This window comes from Nycticebus coucang, chromosome 10 (assembly GCF_027406575.1).
Source record: "Nycticebus coucang isolate mNycCou1 chromosome 10, mNycCou1.pri, whole genome shotgun sequence".
Classification (NCBI taxonomy): domain Eukaryota; kingdom Metazoa; phylum Chordata; class Mammalia; order Primates; family Lorisidae; genus Nycticebus; species Nycticebus coucang.
Genome location: NC_069789.1, coordinates 100514405 through 100521278, shown reverse-complemented (window position 1 = coordinate 100521278; position 6874 = coordinate 100514405).

The following is a 6874-nucleotide window of genomic DNA, read 5'->3' as shown; positions in this document are numbered from 1 at the left end:
ACACCTAGCCTAAAAAGACAAATTAAAACTCTGAATTAAGAGTTGGAAGACATTTTTTCAGGCAAACGAAATTCAGAAGAAAAGAGGGGTTGCAATCTTATTTTCAGACACATGTGGATTTAAAGCAACTGAAGTCAAAAGAGACAAAGATGGTCACTTTATATTGGTGAAGGAAAAAATACAACAAGAAGACATTTCAATTCTAAATATTTATGCACCCAACTAAAATGCTCCCAGATTCTTGAAACAGACCTTAATTAGTCTGAGCAATATGATATCCTATAACACCATAATAACAGGAGACTTTAACACTCCTCTTACAGAGCTGGACAGATCCTCTAAACAGAAATTAAATAAAGATATAAGGGATTTAAATGAGACCCTAGAACAAGCGTGCTTGATAGACATGTATAGAACACTCTATCCCAAAGCTAAAGAATATACATTCTTTTCATCAGCACATGGAACATTTTCCAACATTGATCATATCCTAGGACACAAAATGAACCTCAATAAAATCAAAATAATTGAAATTTTACCTTGTATCTTCTCAGACCACAAGGCATTAAAGGTGGAACTCAACTCCAACAAAAATGTTCAACCCCACACAAAGGCATGGAAATTAAACAACCTTGTGCTGAATTAGAGTTGACTGCAGGAAGAAATAAAAGAGAAAATCATTAACTTCCTTGAGCATAACAACAGTGAAGACACAGCTACCAAAACCTGTGGGATACAGCAAAAGCAGTCCTGAGGGAAAAATTTATCACTTTAGATGCCTACATCTGAAAAACAGAAAGAGCTCATCAACAAACTCACAAGCCATCTTATGGAATTGGGAAAATAAGAACAATCTAAGCCTAAACCAGCAGAAGAAAAGAAATATCCAAAATTAAATTTGAGATTAATGAAATTGAAAGCAAAAGAATTATTCAGAAAATTAATGAAACAAGGACTTTTTTTTTTTTTTTTTTTTTTTTTTTTTTTTTGTAGAGACAGAGTCTCACTTTATGGCCCTCGGTAGAGTGCCGTGGCCTCACGCAGCTCACAGCAACCTCCAACTCCTGGGCTTAAGCGATTCTCTTGCCTCAGCCTCCCGAGTAGCTGGGACTACAGGCGCCCGCCACAACGCCCGGCTATTTTTTGGTTGCAGTTTGGCCGGGGGCCGGGTTTGAACCGGCCACCCTCAGTATATGGGGCCGGCGCCTTACCAACTGAGCCACAGGCGCCGCCCCAGGACTTTTTTTTTTTTTTGATAAAATAAATAAAACGGATAAACCTTTGGCCAGACTAACTAGAAATAGAAAAGTAAAATCTCTAGTAACCTCAATCAGAAATGTAAAGGGGAAATAACAACAGATGCCACAGAGATACAAGAGATTATCTCTGAATACTACAAGAAACTCTAAGCCCAGAAATTTGACAATGTGAAGGAAATGGATCAATATTTGGAATCACACCCTCTCCCTAGACTTAGCCCAGAAGAAAGAACAGACCAATTTCAAGCACTGAGATCAAAGAAATAATAAAAATCTCCCAACAAAAAATGGTCCAGATGGCTGGTCTGGATGGCTTCACACCAGAATTCTATCAAACCTTCAAAGAAGAGTTTATTCCCATACTGTAGAAATTATTCCAAAAAGTTGAGGAGGAAGGAATCTTCCCCAACATCTTCTATGAAGCACACATTACCCTGATACCAAAACAAGGAACAGATCCAAATAAAAAGGAGATCGTCAGACCCATTTCACTTATGAATATAGATTCAAAAATTCTCAACAAAATCCTAGCCAATAGATTACAGCTTATCATCAAAAAAGTCATACATCATGATCAAGTAGGTTACATCTCAGGGATGCAAGGCTGGTTTAACATATACAAGTCTGGGTGGTGCCTGTGGCTCAGTGGGTAGGGCGCCAGCCCCAGATACCGAGGGTGACGGGTTTGAACCCGGCCCTGGCCAAACTGCAACAAAAAGAATAGCTGGGCATTGTGGCAGGTGCCTGTAGTCCCATCTACTCGGGAGGCTGAGGCAAGAGAATTGCCCAAGCCCAGGAGTTGGAGGTTGCTGTGAGCTGTGACACCACAGCACTCTACCCAGGGTGACAGAGTGAGACTCTGTCTCTAAAAAAATAAAAATAAAAAAATAACATATGCAAGTCCATAAATGTTATTTAACATATCAACAGAAGCAAAAACAAAGACCATATGATCCTCTCATTAGATGCAGAAAAAGCATTCAATAAAATCCAGCATCCTTTTCTAATTAGAACACTAAAGAGTATAGACATATGTGGCACATTTCTTAAACTGATCAAAGGTATCTGCGACAAACCTACAGATAATATTTTACTGAATGGAGTAAAACTGAAAGCTTTTCCACTTAGACCTGGAACCAGACAACGTTGTCCTCTGTCACCATTATTATTCAACATAGTGCTGGAAGTTCTAGCCAATACAATTAGGCAAGAGAAGGAAATAAAGGGCATCCGAATGGGAGCAGAAGAGGTCAAACTCTCCCTTTTTGCTGACAATATGATCTTATACTTATAACTCCAAAGACTCAACCACAAGGCTCCTAGAAGTCATTAAAAAATACAGCAATGTCTCAGGATATAAAATCAATGTCCACAAGTCAGTAGCCTTTGTATATGCCAATAACAGCCAAGATAAGAGGCTAATTAAGGAGGGTACATGTGAAACTTCGTAAATGTAGAATGTAAATGTCTTAACACAATAACTAAGAAAATGCCAAAAAGGCTATGTTAACCAGTGTAATGAAGATGTGTCAAACGGTCTATAAAACCGTATGGTGCCCCATGATCACATTAATGTACACAGCTATGATTTAATAAAAAAAAGAAAAAAGAAACTTAGTAAATGTAGAATATAAATGTCTTAACACAATAACTAAGAAAATGTCAGGAAGGCTATCTTAACCAGTGTGATATAAAATATATCAATGTTCTATAAAACCAGTGTATGGTGCCCCATGATGCCATTAATGTACACAGCTATGCTTTAATAATAATAATAAAAAAAAGCTTTTTCTGCAAAAAAAAAAAAAAAAAGACACAACTCCTTTCACCATAGCTTCAAAGAAAATGAAATACATAGGAATATGCCTAACAAAAGAGGTGAAGGACCTCTAAAAGAAAATTTTGAAACCCTAAGAAAGGAAATAGCAGAGGATATTAAGGAATAGAAGAACATATCATGCTCATGGCTGGGAAGAATCAACACTGTTAAAATGTCTATACTTCCCAAAGCAATCTACTGATTCAGTGCCATCCCTATTAAAATGCCAACATTGTACTTTCAAAACTTGGGAAAAATGATTCTTTGTTTTGTATGGAACCAAAAAAAAAACCCGTATAGCTAAGGCAGTTCTGAGTAATAAAAACAAATCCGGGAGCATCAGCATACCAGATTTTAGGCTGTACTACAAGGCCATAGTGGTCAAGACAGCATAGTACTTGGCACAAAAATAGAGACATAGACATTTGGAATCAAATGGAAAACCAGGAAATGAAACTAACATCTTACAGCCACCTAATCTTTGATAAACCGAACAAGAACATACACTGGGGAAAAGAATCCCTATTCAATAAATGGTGCTGGGAGAACTGGATATCCACATATAAAAGACTGAAACTGGACCCACAACTTTCTCCACTCACAAAAATTGATTCAAGATGGATAAAGGACTTAAATTTAAGGCATGAAATGAGAAAAATCTTCAAAGAAAGCATAGGAAAAACACTGGAAGATATTGGTGTGGGGAAAGACTTTATGAAGAAGACTTCCTTGGCAATTGCAACAACAAAAACAAATGGGACTTAATTAAACTGAAAAGCTTCTGTACAGCTAAGGAGACAACAACCAAAGCAAAGAGACAGCCCACACAATGGGAAAGAATATTTGCATATTTTGAATCAGACAAAAGTTTGATAACTAGAATCTATACAGAACTCAAATTAATCCACATTGAAAAAAGCCAACAATCCCATCTATCAATGGGCAGGAGACATGAATAGAATTTTCTCTAAAGAAGACAGGTGAATGGCTAACGAACATATGAAAAAATGGTCATCACCCCTAATTATTAGAGAAATGCAAATCAAAACCACCCTGAGATACCATCTAACCACAGTGAAAATGGCCCATATAACAAAATCTCAAAACTGCACTTGCTGGTGTGGATGTGGAGAGAAGGGAACACTTTTACAGTGCTAGTGGGACTGCAAACTAATACAACCTTTTTGGAAGAAGCATGGAGAACTCAGGCTAGACCTTCCATTTGATCCTGCTATCCCATTACTGGGCATCTACCCAGAAAGAAAAAAATTCTTTTATCATAAGGACCTTGCACTAGACTGTTCATTGCAGCTCCATTTACAATCGCCAAAAATGTGGAAACAGCCTAAATGCCCACCAACCCAGGAATGGATTAACAAGCTGTGGTATATGTACACTACGGAATACTATTCAGCCATTAAAAAAGATGGAGGCTTTACATCCTTTGTATTAACCTGGATGGAAGTGGAACACATTATTCTTAGTAAAGCATCACAAGAATGGAGAAGCATGAATCCTATGTACTCAATTTTGATCTGACGACAATTAATGACCTAGTACATGGTGGTGGGTGGGGGAATGGGGGAAGGGGAGAGCAGAGAGAGAGATAAGGAGGCTGGGGGATTGGTGAAAGGAAGAGCAGAGAGAGGGAAGGAGGGAGGGGGTGGGGTGTCAGTGTGTGACACACCTTTTGGGGGCAAGACACAATTGTAAGAGGGACTTTACCTAACAGATGCAATCAATGTAACCTGGTTTCCTGTACTTCGATGGGTCCCCAACAATAAAAAAAAAAAAGAAAGGGGACCAAATAACACAACTAAGATTGATAAGTCATTTACAAAGTGCTAGGTGCTAAGCTATTTATATACACTGTTATAAAACTTCATTTATATTCACATATACACTTACATACATTTCATAACAACTGTGTAAGATAGGTACTGTTACCTCCATTTTACAGATGAGATCAATGACCAAGGAAATTAAGTAATTGAGTCAAAGGGATATAGCTTACACGTGCTAAGACCAGGATTCAAATCTGAGTCGGCCATCTGCAGGGCCTAATGTCCAATCGCTAGTCTGCACTGCCTCTCTGTAGGAACTGAGGTCAAGGATACCAGTGTGGTCTTAGAAATCAGGCTGGACCCCAATTAGTTATCTTAGAACCTCGATTTTCTGACTCTTGTCCAGTGCTTCTTTCTTTTTTCATTTTTTATTATGAAATATATCATACACAGATAATATTGGATGAACACACGTATAGTTTCTGTTAAACTGTGTGGCATTGTTGATATTTGCTCAGAATTGACACATAACCATGGTAACTTCATGATTTAATAGACTATATTCTAGCGTAATGAGCTAGTTTCATGTTAAATTGATTCCCCCTTGTATAATCACCACCCAGCATAAACATCAGAGCGTTGCTGTCGGTGTGCTTTTCCTTCTTCTCTCTGGGTAACACTTCGCTGATTTTCACAATAATCATTTCTTTTCTTTGTAGTTTAACAAGTGTGTATTAAACTTAGTTTTGTTTATGTCTTCATATAAATGGTTAGCATACTGCTCATATTTTTTGTGACTTGCTTTTGACATTCGATATCATGTTTGTGAGATTGATCCAGATTGATGCATGCAAATATATGTTTGTGTTGTTATTGTTTGTGTTATTACTGTATAATATTCCATTTTGAGAATAAGTCACAGTTTATTTATTTATTCTGTTGTTGAAGAGCATTTCAGTTGTTTCTGAGTTTTAGCTAATTAGCCCTACACTTTTGTAAACATACTTGCATGTGTCTCCTGCTGCACATGGCAGGAACCTCTGTAAGTCTAGGGTATATGCTTGTGGTTAGACTTACTGAGTGGAAGAAAAGCTAAACTGTTTATACCATCTCGCTCTGCACCTAGCAGGTGCCAAGTTTCCATTGCTTCATCTTTTCTTACATGTGGTATTATTAGACTTTAATATTTCTGCCATCTAGGGATGTGTAACGGCACTTCACTGTCATTTTATTTTGTATTTCCCTGATTTTATTAAAGACGTTGAGCAATTTTTCATGTCTGGACTGATGATTTGACTTTGCCCTTTGGGAAATGTTGTTTATGTATTTTGCCTCTATTTTATTTTACTGTTTCTCTCTTTCTCTATCCATATTTCTCCATATTAGTCCTTTGTCAGTTATATGTGGTGTAAATATCTGCTCCCAGTTTTTGTCTCAGCTTTTCATTTTCTTTTTGGTTTCTTTAGGTAAACAAATTAAGAAAATTTAATGTATGAGGATACCCTGTTTCCCCCAAAATAAGACAGTGTCTTATTTTAAGGTGTGCTCCCAAAGATGCGGTAGGTCTTATTTTCAGGGGACGTCTTATCTTTCCTGTAAGTAGGTCTTATTTTCAGAGGATGTCTTATTTTGGGGGAAACGGGGTAGTTAGTGCTTTTCATGTCCTGTTTAAGAAATCCTTTTCTGGGCCAAGATCATGAAGATATTTTCCTACATTGCCTTTTAAAATCTTCATATTTTTGTCTTTAATACCACTGGAATTGAATTTTGTGTGTGGCATCAGGTACTGGGGGAAGGTTCAGTTGGTTCCAGTGTGATTTACTTTCAAAATCCACCCTTTCCCACTGATCAGCACTGACACCTGGATTTTATGCCAGTTTCCCATTGTTTTCTCCGTGTGGGTGATCATCCTCCTTTCTTCAAATATGAGAACAATGGAATTATTCACCTTGGTTACCTGTTTCTCCTCCTCCCTGCTTACTGTTTCCTTGTGGTTGTTTTACAGATGAAGT